This window comes from Triticum aestivum, chromosome 4D (genome assembly GCF_018294505.1).
Source record: "Triticum aestivum cultivar Chinese Spring chromosome 4D, IWGSC CS RefSeq v2.1, whole genome shotgun sequence".
In the NCBI taxonomy this organism is placed as follows: domain Eukaryota; kingdom Viridiplantae; phylum Streptophyta; class Magnoliopsida; order Poales; family Poaceae; genus Triticum; species Triticum aestivum.
Window position 1 is genome coordinate 298,990,221 of NC_057805.1, and position 16,272 is coordinate 299,006,492.

A 16,272-nucleotide genomic window follows, 5' to 3' on the forward strand; every position below is an offset into this window, starting at 1 on the left:
GAACCAGATCAGAGGCTTGAGCTTTGACTTCAGAGGGAATGGGCAAAGATGCCACTTCATCATCAAACAAATCTTCGACAAATCCGTCCAGCTGCTCCATAATGAATGTGTGATTGAAATAATGTGGTGCATCAGAGTCATTTTCAGTCTGTGTAGTGGCCTGAGTAGGAGGAGCAGTATGTGCCACATTTTGCTTGGTCGGGGGCATAGAAGCCAATGGTTGAGTCAGCTTTGAAGCAAATTTGGCAGCCTTTTCTTTCACAACATCGTCATGTGGAAGCTTTTGCTTAGCAGTAGGGGCTTTGATTTGCTTCGCCTTTTCTTTTGGGAGCTGTTCTCCTGGCTTAGCTGTGACAACAGGGGCTTTAACCACCAAATCTTGCAAGTTTATTGCATCAGGATGAGGTTCTGTGTTCACTTCTTCAACCATTGTGATAGTGGTTGCAGGGGTCTTTCTCTTCAACGGGTTCTTCTTCCAAGGTGCAATTGGGACTACACTCGTTCGAAGATCCCGCAGAACAGTGCATGTGGTGACATTCACTTGTTCTGAAAGAGTTGCATCAATTTCTTCTTAGGTGAGTGGAGGATCATCTTGATCAGAGGAATCAGTTTCATGTTCAGTTAGCTTAGCATGCCTTTTCCTTGGTGCACTCTTTTTCTTCAGAGCTGTAGATTTTGGATCATGTTTGTTCTTTGTTCAGTGTTCGGCTTTTCCTTCTGCCTTTTTCTTCTCGATGCCTGATTTGATGAGACAACAATTTTCTTCTTCCTTGCCATGTTCTTTTGCAGCCTTCTTGGCTTGCTTTTAAGCATTCTTGAGGCGCTTGGCCTTTTCTTCGGGATAAGAGTCAGGAGTCATGGTGGACGAGTCAGGAGCGTCCGGAGGTGGTGGAGGCCATTGTTGGGGTTAACCTGCCCGGATGAGTCCAATTTCGCGACAGTCACCCCATGGGGGATGGAAAGCAAAGTTCTTGGCATACCGAGGATGATCCATCTTGTAGTTAAACCACTTCCGTACCCAGTGGCCTCGAATCTTTTGCACACATCCTTTTCTCTGAGTTGAATCTTCTCCTGGAGCTGTGTTATACTCATCATGAGAGATATACTTAGTTGTATTTGTGAGTAGTTTCCTGCCACCTTTCCTCTTCTTCGGAGCATCTGCTTCTTGCTCATTTGCATTTTGTTCGACCCTTTTTCTTTTTCTAGTGGACGGGCCTACTGTTGGGCCCTTTGGCGCTTTTGATTCGTTAGCTATTCCCATGAAAGCCTCTTCATCGTCAGCCATACTGAGTACCTTAGCAGAATCCCAGACTGCATTCACCTGTGAAAGAGAATAGGTACGAGGGGAAATGGGGACATGGTCACAAATTCTCATAGCGAAAGTTTTCTTGAACAAAAAAACATTTTGAGGAAGAATCAAATACAGATTTTGAGAGATGTTTCAAATGAATGAAACATATAGATCGAGCTAGTAGGTCCGACGAAGAATACTAGTCAGCGAGCTAGGCATATCATCCGAGCGAAACATAACACAAACCTTAGATCTGACGGATTTGGATGTGAGGAATAACTACAAACCACATCCGCACTAGAGAGGTAACAACCTAGATCTAAGATATGTGGTAAAATCAAAGAAAATTAACTGCGGACGAACTCGAATCATGAAGGATGGAGATCCGAGTGTGAACTACACGTACCCTAGCTTGGTGATGTGACGCAACTAAAGCGGCGCGAGGAAGAAGATTTCCCGCGGCGGCGTGGAATGACTCCGGTGACCTCTTTCTGGCAGTTAAGCGGCGAAGGGGTCGTCGGCGTCGAGCTCAAGGTGGAGCTCTGCGGTGAGGGTTTTGGTGGAGAGAGAGCGAGGAGAAAGAGAGTAAAGGAGGAAGAAGGGAGCGGCGCGGTTTATATAGGCGAAATAAAATAACCGCACGCCGAGGTTTTTGACCGGACGGTCTCTAGGTAGAGACGATTGCGATTCAACGGATAGGATGGAATGGTAGTTGATGTGTTGCACGTGGCAACCGTCAAAGATCATGGCCTAGGCCTAGGCGGGAACACAAAAATTTGGACAGCTTTCGCCAAAACAGATTAAAGTTCGGACCGAATCTTAATCATGGTCAAAGACACCAGATAAGTTTCGTTCCAGATAAAATTGAGCATTTGTAACAGAACAACATAGAATGGAAGAGATGGATCAGAGGGAAAAACAGGGTCCTAGGCATTTTTCTTAGAATAAAACACAAGCACACGAGCAAATAGCTATGAGAGAAATGCATTCGGACAGAAAACAAATTCATCGAATCGAAGAGAAAATCAATGAACGAAAATTGTGGTGGCATAACCCATCGTATAAGAACTGTATGGTCCCGAGCATCGCACAATTATCGTGGCACCCGGTTAGTCTAGTTCTTCATTAATGTATTCACTCTCAGAAAGAAAATTTCTCTTTGTCGAAAATTTCAAAGTCTTCGAGTGTTATGCACCCATTCCTTCTAAGATGTGGAAGTGTTAGCACAGGTGCCGAGTCCATCTTACTGCATGTTTGTGAGGTCTAGGATATTTAGTTCACACCGTAATGCACAGAATCTTTTCTCGTCGAGAGGCTTGGTGAAAATATCAGCGAGATTGTCTTCGGTCTTGACGTGATTGATAACAATATCCTCTCGAGCCACATGATCGCGAATAAAATGATTTCTGATGGCAATGTGCTTCGTACGAGAATGCTGCACAAGATTGTGTGCAATTTTGATGGCACTATCTTTATCACAATACAGAGGGATATGCTTGACCTTAATGCCATAATCCTTTAGTGTCTGCTTCATCCACAATAACTGAGTACAACAAGAGTCGGCAGCAATATATCCAGCCTCAGCCATAGACAGAGATACACAATTCTGCTTCACTGAAGACCAACAGACTAAAGATCTACCAAGGAAATGACATGTCCCTGAAGTAGATTTCCTATCAACCAAGTCACCATCCCAATCTGAGTCTGAATTTCCAACAAGATCAAACTGTGCCCCCTTAGGATACCATAAACCTAAGGTGGGGGTGTGAGCCAAATATCTCAGAATGCTCTTGACCGCTTGGTGATGCGATTTTATCTTGGTGCAGCTTGATAGTGGGCACACATGCAAACACTCAACATAATGTCAGGTCTGGATGCGCATAGGTAAAGAAGAGATCCAATCATCAAACTATAGGCTTTTTGATCGTAATCCTTATCATACACATCTGCATCTAGCTTACCATTCGTGGGCATTGGAGTTTTATAGCCCTTCATTTTGGAATCTTGCATTTTGAACTTCTTCAGGCACTCCTTTAGATATTTCTCCTGAGAAATGAAGATGCCATTCGCTTGTTGACATATTTGCAGTCCAAAAAAGAATTTAAGTTCACCCATCATGGACATGTGATATTTATCGGACATCATTTTCCTGAATTCTAAGCTGCAAGCATTGTTAGTACAGCCGAAGATAATATCATCCACATAGATTTGACAAACGAATAAATCATTGTCAACTGCACGAGTGCAAAGTGTGGGATCTGTGAATCCTGGCTTGAACCCTTTGTCGAGCAAAAACTTCTTCAGGGTGTCATACCATGCTCGAGGGGCTTGCTTTAGCCCATATAAAGCTTTCTTCAACCTGAAAAATTTATTAGGAAACTCAGGGTGTTCAAAGCCAAGTGGCTTTCTAACATAAACTTCCTCATCAATTTCACCATTGAGGAAAGCACTTTTCACATCCATTTGATAAAGCAAGATGTCATTGTAATTTGCATAAGCGAGAAGAATGTGAATTGCCTCAAGGCGTGAAACAGGAGCATATGTTTCACCAAAATCAATACCTTCTACTCGTGTGTACCATTGAGCAACAAGTCATGCTTTGATTCTCAGAACAATACCATTTTCATCTTGCTTATTGCGGAAAATCCGTTTTGTGCCGATGATATTGTGCTTCTTGGGATTAGGTTTGTCAACTAGTTCCCACACATCGTTTAATTCGAATTGTACCAACTCCTCTTGCATGGCATTCATCCAATCCGGATCATTCATGGCTTCTTCATATTTGGTAGGTTTTGCCAATGAGACAAAAGAGAAACTGCCACAATAGTTAGCCAAACGAGTGCGCGAACGAGTTGTGGGTCGATAACCTGGATTCTCAATCTCATCGAGAATTAGTGAAGCATCAACTCAATTTGCCACATGAGGATGAGCATTTTCTTCACGATGATCATCATCATTATTATCAGCATTTGTATCATCATTCCCTTCAGGATTGCCATTTTGTTCGGCATTTGGATTTTGATTTCCATTTCCATTCAGAGGAGCATTTGCTTCGGCAGTGGCTTGACGAGTTCTGCTTCGAGTCATAGGAACATCATCACGAGAGGACTCAGGTACAGTTCCTTCAATAGGCTTGACGCTCCCAATGGCCATTTGCCGAATAGCATCCGATATCTGCGGTTCATCTATCACATTTGGCAAGTGCTCCTTTTGAGAGTCGTTAGATTCATCAAACCGCACATTTACTGTTTCCATAACTTTCATGTGGTGAGAGTTATAGACTCAATAAGTATGCGATTTTGAGCCATAACCGAGAAGAAAACCTTCATGTGTCTTAGGTGCAAACTTGGAGGAATGATTCATATCAAGAATGCAAAAAGGTGCACCAAACACACGCAGATAAGAAACATTCGGTTTGTTGCTAGTGATGAGCTCATATGAAGTTTCTTAAGGAACTTGTGAAGATAAACACAATTGATAAGATGTCAAGCAGTGTTAATAGCATCAACCCAGAAGCGAATGGTAGTATTGTACTCACTGAACCTAGTACTTGCCATTTCAATGAGAGTTCTATTCTTTCGTTCAACAACTCCATTTTGTTGGGAATGTATGCATCAGAGAACTCATGAGTAATGCCATGTTCATCGAGGAATTCAGCAATGTGAGTATTTTTAACTCGGTTCCATTTTCACTTCTGACCTGCTTGATTCGTACGTCATATTCATTTCGGGCCTTGATATGTCTCCGTCGTATCTCCTTTTCCTAACACTTTACCTCTTGTTTTGGACTCTAATTTGCATGATTTGAATGAAACTAACCCGAACTGACGCTGTTTTCAACAGAACTACCATGGTGTTGTTTTTCTGCAGAAATAAAAGTTCTCGGATTGGAACGAAACTTTGGGAGGATTTTTTATTCAATAAAAGAGAATTTCTGGATCCAAGAACCACCGGAGGGGGGCACCTGGGTGGGCACAACCCACCAGGTCACGTCCCTCCCTCCAAGCGCGCCTAGGTAGGTTGTCCCCACCTGGTGGCCCCGCAAACTCCAACCCTAATACTATAAAATCACATATTTGGAGAAAAAATCAGGAAGAAAGCATTATTGTGTTTCGCGAGACAGAGCCGCCGCCACCTCCTGTTCTTCATCAGGAGGCCAGATCTAGAGTCCGTTTGGGGCTCCGGAGAGGGGGATCTTCGATCTTCATCATCACCAACCCTTCTCCATCGCCAATTCCATGATGCTCCCCACTAGGAGTGAGTAATTCCTTCATAGGCTCGCTGGTCGGCGAGGAGTTGGATGAAATTCATCATGTAATCGAGTTAGTTTTGTTAGGGCTTGATCCCTAGTATCCATTATGTTCTGAGATTGATGTTGCTATGACTTTGCCATGCTTAATGCTTGTCACTTTGGGCCCGGGTGCCATGATTTCATATCTGAACCGTTTATGTTATCACCATTATATCTATGTTCTAGATTCGACCTTGCAAGTTATAGTCACCTACTACGAGTTATGATCCGGCAACCCTGGAGTGACAATAGTCGGGACACTTCCCGGTGATGACAGTAGTTTGAGCAGTTGATGTATGCACTACGTGTTAATGCTTTGTTCCGGTTCTCTATTAAAAGGAGGCCTTAATGTCCCTTAGTTTCCAATAGGACCCCGCTGCCATGGGAGGGTAGGACAAAAGATGTCATGCAAGTTTTTTCCATAAGCACGTATGACTATTTACAAAAGACATGCCTACATTATATTTATGGGCTGGAGCTAGTGCCGTTGAAAGTACATATAGTCCCCATGTGTGGTTTTGGTAATTAAATGACAATCCTAATGGACTAATGTGTGCATTGAGATATACATTTGAAGGAAAGTCCGATTTGCAACGCATGAAGAATATTGGATGAATTGATGGATGAAATCCATCAACATAAATATATGTCCGCATTGAGACTTGATAATGAATGACAGTTCCTATGAAGAAACAATGACATCAAGTTATATAGGAAGGTTTGTTCCATGGGTGATGCAAGAAGGAGATTGAAATGGATTCGGAATGAATACCATATACATATAGTTGTGCATCAAGATTAATCATGGAGCAAAGATAAATGTTGACCAAGATGAAGATCGAAGATTGAATTCAAAGATGGTCAACACACAAGCACAAATCATGTGCTGGATGAGGTCCTGTGGTATGGTTAGAATTTGTCAATTGCGCTTTGTGTACTAACCCATTCTATGTGTTTTCTACGTCTGTGTGGGTTAGGTGATTCTCATGGACTTACATCAAGAGAAAGATTTCAAGTGCCCATGAGAGCATGACATCAAGTGATGATGATCATGGTTTACAAGGGCAAGTTAAAGATAGGCAGTCTGGAGAATTACATGCTTGAAGCTTGCAGATGATCATGTGATGGACACGTGAAGATGAATACAAAGAAAATCTTCCCACATTGTGTATGGGGGAGCTACTTGAAGACTTCACCAATGTCTTGCCTTCAACTTGAGCCAAGAAGAAACATCAACATCAAGCTCAAGTGAAAGGCTTGAGTCAAAGGTATTAGTTCCTTTGACGTTAGTGTTGTGGAATGATGACCACCGAAGAAACACATACACTCAAGAATGGATTCTCGATAGCTATGTAGTATAGCTCTTTTATGATTCTTGAGTTATAGGGATCCTGCACTATTAAGAGGGGATCAAAGGGGTTCGTGATGGATTTGCTCAAATCAACATCTTCTCTACACAATTGCACTCCTATCCTATATACCAAACAAAATCCAAAGCCAAATAGGTTTCCCAAATATATGATAACACCTTTGCATATTTGGCATCCTCCATTTTGGTTGATCTTGGATGGTTCTCTATTTGAGGACCTGGGGTTTTTCCATATCTTCAAAATGAGCCCAAGATCATCAAAATCAGAGTTCGTATGAAAAAGTTATGCATGTTTTAATTTTGGTATGCTGGTTGTTCTCTGCGAGGACGGAAGTTCCAGGCAGCCCGGAAGTTCCCGGCAAGTTCCGGGGAAAGTTCCGGATTAACCAGAGAGTTTGCACATATCTGGTCAAAAGGGAGCCCGGAAGTTCCAGGCCTCCCGGAAGTTCCGGGGGCCAGAAGTTCCGGGAAGATTCCGGGCTAACCAGAAAGTTTGCACATATGTGTCCAATAGGGGGCCCGGAAGTTCCGGGCTTGCCGAGAAGTTCCGGTCTGCGTTTTTCTATGCGTAATGAGCAGATTTGGTGGGGCACTATATAAGGCACCCTTCTTCCCCATCGAGGGAGAGCTTTTGGATCTGAGATTTCCCCATTCTTTTGAGCTCTATCCTCCTCCCCAAAGCCTCAAAACTCCAATCCATTTGGGGGAAAACTATCCCATGGATCTAGGGTTCATTTGTTGACCTCCTCCGTTGTTCCTCTCCTCTCCCATCCCTCCATAGCATTATTTGCTTTTGGTGGGATTTGTGAGAGAGGGATTTGAGCCTTCTCGTGCTAGACACTAAAGAGATTTGTGAGAGTTCTTGAGAGAGATCTCATCCATGCATACACCCACTCCTCCTCTCACTTTTGACCAAAGCAATTTGTGATTTGAGCAAGTCTTGAGAATTTCCCCCTTGATCTTGTTACTCTTGGAGGTTGGAGACTCCTAGGTGGTAGGAGTGCTCTGGTGAGGAATCAACTTGTGATTTGTCCCCCGGAAAGTTTGTGAAGGTTTGGAGTCCGCCTCAAGGTCTACCACTAGTGGTTGGGAATCACCTTCGTGGTGATATCTCAAGGAGAATAGGGCGAGCCTTCATGGCATTGGTGTTCCTTTGTGGTAACATCCGCCTCTCCAAACAGTGACTAGCTTCCCTCCAAGGAAGTGAACATCAGGATACATCCTCGTCTCCGTGGCTTTGGTTATCCCTAACCCTGTCTCCTTACTTGTGGTTTAATTTGTTCTTTTGACCTTGCATTCACTATATATTGTTGTCCTCATTATATTGTGTTGGCTATTTCCTTGAAGAGATTATTTAGGACTACACTTTATATCCCGCAATTCATACTTGCTACTATTGATATATCTTGTGTTTAGTGTGAATTGCTAACATGTGTCATACACTTACATATCTTGTGATATTGCTCAAGTAAGTTTGTGTAACTTACTTGTGCTTGTTAGTATCCTTGTTGTGCTCACCTCATTTAGATTAAGTTGTTGGTGCACTTAGTTGAGCCTAGTATATTTAGGATTTGTGCTTGAAAAGTGTCCGCTTAGTTTATTTCTGCATTAGGATAAAGCCATATCCGTAGAAGTTTTCAAAACGCCTATTCACCCCCCTCTAGGCGACATCGTGGTCCTGTCAGCCGTATCGCCCTAGGTTATGACTGTTATATGATGAATATCATCCAACGAATTCACTGATCCAATGCCTACGAATTTCTCTTATATTGTTTCTGCTAAGTTACTACTGCTGCTGTTACTATTACACTTGCTACAAAAATCACTGCTATCACTGTTAGCGTTACTATTGCTGTTGCTACTACCATCAAAACTATCATACTACTTTACTACTGATCACTTTGCTGCAGATAATTAATCTCCAGGTGTGGTTGAATTGACAACTCAGCTGCTAATATTTGCGAATATTCTTTGGCTCCCCTTGTGTCGAATCAATAAATTTGGGCTGAATAATCTACCCTCAAAAACTGTTGCGATCCCCTATACTTGTGGGTTATCAAGACCTTTTTCTGGCGCCATTTTTAGGGAGCATAGCTATATTTGTGGAATCACTTGCGATTATTATCAAATTATCACTATGAAGAATCTGAAGGACGCTAAGACAAAGATTTTTTCCTCCAAGAACAGGGGAGGTAAGGACTTGCCATCTAGCTCTGCACTTGATTCACCTTCTGTTATAAGTAAGCTTGCAACACCACCACATGCTATTAATCCTGATATGTTGCAAGTTATTGATGATGCTACTTCTGCTATAAATGATATTTATGATGATGCTAGTACCTTGCTTGATGATAATGTGCCACTAGGTGAATTTCTTGATGAACAACTTGCTAGAACTAAAGCTTTTGAAAATGCTGAAACTGATGAAATTGTTGAAATTGATGAAGAGCTTGAAACTGAAAATCTTGAAAATACCTATTAGAACTAGTTCTCCTAGATATGAATTGCTAAAGGTACCGGAAGGTTATGTTATGGATGAGGAGACAACTAGAGACATTCTTGCTTGCAAAGATAGAGATGATCTTAAGAAATTATTATGCAAATTAAAAGAAAAATCTTTGAATGCTAGAATGAAATGTGATCCTAAGTTTGCTACTTCACCTATCTTTGTTGATGATAAGGATTGTGAATTCTCTGTCGACCCAGAGATAATTACTTTGGTTGAACCTGATCCTTTCCATGGTTATGAAACTGAAACTGTTGTGGCACACCTTACTAAGTTGAATGACATAGCCACTCTTTTTGCTCATGACGAGAAAATTCGCTACTATTACATTCTCAAATTATTTCCGTTGTCATTAAAGGGTGATTCTAAGACTTGGTATAATACTCTTGCTCCTGGTTGTGTGTGTAGTCCCCAGGATATGATTTATTACTTCTCTGAAAAATATTTTCCTGCTCATAAGAAACAAGCTGCCTTAGAGGAAATACTCAACTTTTTGCAAATTGAAGAAGAGACTCTCCCCCAAGCTTGGGGGAGGCTTCTCCAATTACTTAATGCTTTGCCTGATCATCCTCTTACGAAAAATGAAATACTTGATATCTTCTATAATGGACTAACCGATTCTTCTAGGGACTTCCTAGATAGTTGTGCTGGTTGTGTTTTCAGGGAACGAACTATTGGACAAGCTAAAGAATTATTGAATAACATATTGAAAAATTATGATGATTGGATCCTTCCTGAACCACCACTTAAACCTACTCCGAAGAGGGGTATCTTATATCTCAGTCCTGAAGATATGCAAGAGGCAAAGAAACCTATGAAAGAAAAAGGTATTAAAGCCGAGGATGTCAAAACTTTACCTCCTATTGAAGAAATATATGGGCTTGATACACAACCACCTAAGGTGGTAGAGGTAAATTCTTTAATGAAATTCGATGAAGGTGATATTACTTATAATAAAATCCTAGTCAATGCCTTTATGAGTTTGATAACTACATTAGAAAACAAGATCACTTCAATGCAAATGCTATGAAACAATTGAAATACAATTCTGATATGGTTGCTCGCTTGAGTGACTTGTTATTTAGAATCTCAAATGATGTTAGAGGTGTAGGAAAACATGCCTCTATGGTTCAAACTCAACTAGAACAAGTTGCTAAATCTCAAAGAGAATTGCTTGGTGAAATGAACAATAATATAAGTGATTTTGCTATTAGAGTAGCAACTAGAGGAGGTAAAATGACTCAGGAACCACTTTATCCTGAGGGACACCCAAAAAGAATTGAACAATACTCTCAAAGAATTAACACTGATGCACCTAGTCCTTCTAAAAAGAAAAAGAATAAGAAAAATGATAGGACTTTGAATGCCTCTAATGAACCTGAAGTTGAAAAATCTCCTGATAATGATAATGAAGTTTCTATCTCTGATGCTGAAACTGAATATGTTAATGAACACTCACCTTCTAATAATGAAAAAGATAATGATGAGGTTCATGAAGACACTCAAACAAATAATAAGGAACCAGACAATGATGTTGAGATAGAACCAGCAGTTGATCTTGATAACTCACAACCCAAGAATAAAAGGTATGATAAAAGGGACTTTGTTGCTAGAAAGCGTGGGAAGGAAAGAGAACCATGGGTTCAAAAACCTATGCCCTTTCCACCTAATCCAACTAAAAAGAAAGATGATGAAGAATTTGAACGCTTTGCTGAAATGATTAGGCCAGTCTTTATGCGTACTCGCTTGACTGATATCTTGAAATGCCTCCTTATGCAAAGTATATGAAAGACATCATCACCAACAAGAGAAAATACCGGAAGCTGAAAGCTCCACCATGCTTGATAGTTATACTTTTAAAGATGGAGTACCTAGAAAACTTGGAGATCCGGGAATCCCCACTATACCTTGCTCCATCAAAAGAAACTATGTGAAAACTGCTTTATGTGATTTAGGAGCTTGTGTTAGTGTTATGCCTTTCTCTTCATATAGAAGAGTTGAGTTGAATAAACTCACACCTACTCAAATATCTTTGCAAATGGCTGATAAATCAACTGCCATACCCATCGGCATTTGTGATGATGTGCTTGTTGTTGTTGCTAATGTTACTATCTTGACTGACTTTGTTATACTTGAGATGCCCGAGGACGACAACATGTCGATTATCCTTGGTAGACCCTTTTTGAATACTGTAGGGGCTGTCATTGATTGCAATAAAATCAATGTCACTTTTCATGGTAATGAGCATGTGGTGCACTTTCCAAAGAAACAATTCCAAGTGAATGGTATTAATATTATTGAAAAATCTCTGACAGTCACTATTGGAAGTTTTCAACTACCTCTACCTACTGCCAAAAAGAAATATGAAATGCTTACTGTTGGAGACATTCATATCCCCTTTGAGGTAACTTAGTGATTTACAGAAGTTCGTCGGTTTCATGCTAATCGAAAGTGGATGTTAATAAGACTTGATCAACCTTATCAATGGATCATTTTTTAGAGGTATGAAGTTGATGAATTCAGTGAGCACTATCTTCTGCCCCTACCTTTTCTTTTCTACTTTTATTAGTTAAATAAAATAAAATGCCATGTTTTGTATGTTTTCTGAATTCCATGTGCAATAAAAATGACCCAAAAATAAAAGTTCATAGAATGCTCTGAAAAATTAATACGATTTTTTCTGAATATTCAAGAATTTTTTATGCAAATAACATTAGAGGGGGCTGCCCCAGGTGGGCACAACCCACCTGGGCGCGCCAGCATCCCCAGGCGCTCCCTGGTGGGTTGTGGTCCCCACGTGGGCCCCCTCACTTATCTCTTCATCCCACATCATCACCTACCTCCAGAAAAAAATCACCATTGCTCTCTCTCTCTTGTGTTCTTGCTCTCAAACCCGCGGATTTCGATCTCTTTGCTCGAAGCTCCGTTTCCGAAACTATTTCGGGGGATTGTTGCTTGGTATGTGACTCCTCCGTTGGTCCAATTAGTTTTTGCTTTAGTGGTTTATATTTTGAATAATTAGTTACTCTTGGTGCTGTTGTAGATGAGCTTGCATGTTGAATTCTTAGAGTTCTAAGTAGTTTGAATGCTTGATATGGCCTCTATGCATACCTATGAGTAGTTGCTACCAATCTTGTGAAGTTTTGTAGCGAAAATTTTTGTGGACTAATTTTTTTAGAATTTAGTTCATAGGAAAAAGATGAGTATATTTGGTAAGTTTGCTTCCAAGAACTCTAAGGGAGTTATTGGGGAGTCATCTGACAGTGATCTCCATACCTGGAGAATGGCGGAGGTACGGCTGTGCGAATGGCCGCATAACCTGTTCATGGAAGGGGCCGGAATCCTTCAAGAGTTTGCACAATATGCTGCTAATGCCGGCTTCACCGACTTCATCACAGCTGAATGTGAACATTATCATCTCCTCACAAATTCCTTTGTGCAAAGTTTTCATTTCTTAGTTAGGAATAATCCCCCTGAGGTGCAGTTTGACTTATATGCCGAACCCCATCAGATACCGCTTACTGAATTTTGTGACATATGCTTGCTCCCTTCCGATGGTGGTTTAGTGGAACCTAGGCCCGCGGAGTTTGATGATTTTTACCGCACTCCGACAATGGGGGATGAGAGAGGTGTCAAGTGTCACCGCCACTGGCTTACACTTTCCTACTGTGCATTATTTTGCTCTATTCATTACGAAGTGTTTTCTTGCTAGAGAGAAGGTAGGTGCACTCAGTGCCCCAGACTTTGCTGTTTTACGCCAAGCACTTTACGGCGACAACACTTATAGCTTGGGAGCTATTGTGGCACGTCGCTTCCAAATTAATAGATCCAAAGGTAAAATACATGGTGGCATTTATGCTACTCGCCTAGCGAGTCACTTTAATGTCCAGATACACCAGCATGATTATCACTTGCCCAAGGTTTACCTAGATCGCGCGGCTATGGCACACCACCACTTCATTGATATCGAGAACACCACTATGGATATTCCTTATAACTTGGTCTTTAGTGAGAGTACCAGTGATGTTATTCCTTTGCCTACACCTACTTTGTTTGATCCTATTGCCAGGGGCGGATACATGATTATGCCTGAGGAGATCGTCGCCTACCGGAACAACCTAGCTGCAGCACAGGCGGAGCCTCAGTAGTGGGATCCTCAGGTGCCCGGTCCCCAGCACTTCAACGTGGGACCTGATGGCTTCTTCGAGTGGTGATTACCAAGTTATGCCAAAAGCATGAGCTTGGGGGAGTACGTATTTCCACCGACATTACATTCATGTTCACACATTTCATTCCAGTTGTTGGTGTCCACACTCTTTCATTGTATTATCCATGCTAAATTTGTTCTCTCGCTTTCTTCTTGTGTGTTTGAAAAACTTTAAGAAAATCCAAAAATATAATTCATGTTTCTTTTCGGTTTCTCTTCCTAGTTTTAATTGTTGTAGTACTAAAAAGAAAACCCAAGCAGATTTCCTTGTTCTTCTTTTACTTGTTGGGAGCTTTCCCGTGTAAATAGTTTTTCTCGTTTTTGTTTTTCCCTTTTAATTGCTTGTTTAAGAAAAACCAAAAACTCCAAAAATATTCTAGTGTGTTTCTCTGAATTTCTTATTGAGTCATACCGAGGAGAAGGCCACGATCAAAATGTTGAGTGGATCTCTTATGCATTATTGTTGATCTAACAAAGAGCCCATATTACTTTGTCTTCTCCTATTGAATAAAATGTTTGCAGATTCCAGCTTAGTGCACGGCACTCTTGCACTATTATTATTTTCAAATCATTTGGTTGTGCAAGTGAAAGGCAATAATGACAATATTTGATGAACTGGCTGTGGCAGAGAGAAACGGGTATGAACTCGAATTGTTCTGTTTTTGTAACTATGTTTAACCTAGTATCCATGATTCAGCTTGTTATGATTAAACATGTTTGCAATGACAATTAGAGATTATAGTTTCTCTTGCCATGCCTAAGTAGCTAGGAGTGGATAATGATTTATCTTGGATGTCAACATTGCGTTAAAATGATTGTGATGCAGTATGATGATATGGTATCCTCCTCTGAATATTCGAGTGGCTTGACTTGGCACATGTTCATGCATGTAGTTGAATCAAAACCAACATAGTCTCTATGATATTTATGTTCATGGTGTTCATATCCTACTCATGCTAGTATCCAATGTTACTTATGCATAATGCATGTTCATGACCGTTTTTGCTCTCTAGCTGTCCGCTTCTCAACCTATTTGCTAGCCTTCACCTGTACTAAGCGTGAATTCTGCTTGTGCATCAAAAACCTGAAACCCAAGTTATTCTAGATGAGTCCACCATACCTCCCTATATGCGGTATTACCCTGCCGTCCTAAGTAAATTTGCATGTGCCACCTCTGAAAACTTCAAATAAATATCCCTTTTTGTGTGCCTGGATTTTTCATAGAGCGACAGGAGGTAGCCAGTATCTTCCATGCTAAGCAGGTTATTCTCATGACGAGTGTTTATTCACTCGTCCTTGCACGAGACGGCGGTAATAGGGATTCCCAGTCCTGAACTAAAATTGCAAATAATTAAACAAAACTCCCCCAAGACTGTTGTTGGTATGGACGTCACCCGTTGTTTCGGACAAGCCGTGGAGTGTGATTGTTGGTGGAGGGGGAGTAAACCTTTACTTTTATCGCTTGGGAACCGCCACTAATGTGTTTAGCATGGAAAATACCGATAACTAATGGTCGCGAAGTAAACAAGAAGGGTGCATTTCTCAAAATTTCATTTACCCCTGTTTTAAAAACTTGAGCTCTGGCACCGCCGCAAATCACCGCTTCCCTCTGTGAAGGGACTATCTATTTACTTTTATCTTGTGTCATCACCTTCTCAAATAAATTCCAGAACCTGATAGCGCTATTTTCATCCTCATGCATTGTGTGTAGCTAATGTTGGGTCCATCATGACTGGATCTTTTCTACCATGAATTACAATGTTTAGTCGCTTCTTGAACTTTGGAGGTGCTCTGTATTTATGTTTTGCGGTCTCACAAAGGGCTAGCGAGATACCACCATTGTCATATTATATCATCGTTGTTTTGATAACGTGTTGTTGTTGTTTGAGATATCTTATTATTGCTCGATAGCTAATTATGTGATTGATATGAGTTAATATAATTTTTAAGAGTTATTGTCGACATGGTTAGTTATAATCTTGGCTGAAAACCTGGGTGCTACTTAAGCTTATTTATGTAAACAAGAGCAAAAGAGTTCGTCAAAGTTTTTCTTTTTCATTTTCAGTTTATCAACTGAATTTCTTGAAGACAAGCAAAGGTTTAACCTTGGGGGAGTTGATACGTCTCCGTCGTATCTACTTTTCCTAACGCCTTACCTCTTGTCTTGGACTCTAATTTGCATGATTTGAATGAAACTAACCCGGACTGCCGTTGTTTTCAGCAGAACTACCATGGTGTTGTTTTGTGCAGAAATAAAAGTTCTCGGATTGGAACGAAACTTTGCTAGGATTTTTATTCAATAAAAGTGAATTTTTGGAGCCAAGAACCACCGGAGGGGGGCACCTGGGTGGGCACAACCCACCAGGGCGCCCCCTCCACGCGAGCCCAGGTGGGTTTTCCCCACCTGGTGGCCCCGCAGACTCCAACCCTGATACTATAAAATCACATATTTGGAGAAAAAATCACGGAGAAAGAATTATCGCGTTTCACGAGACGGAGCCGCTGCCACCTCCGGTTCTTCATCGGGAGGCCAGATCTGGAGTCCATTTGGGGCTTCGGAGAGGGGGATCTCCAATCTTCATCATCACCAACCCCTCTCCATCGGCAAT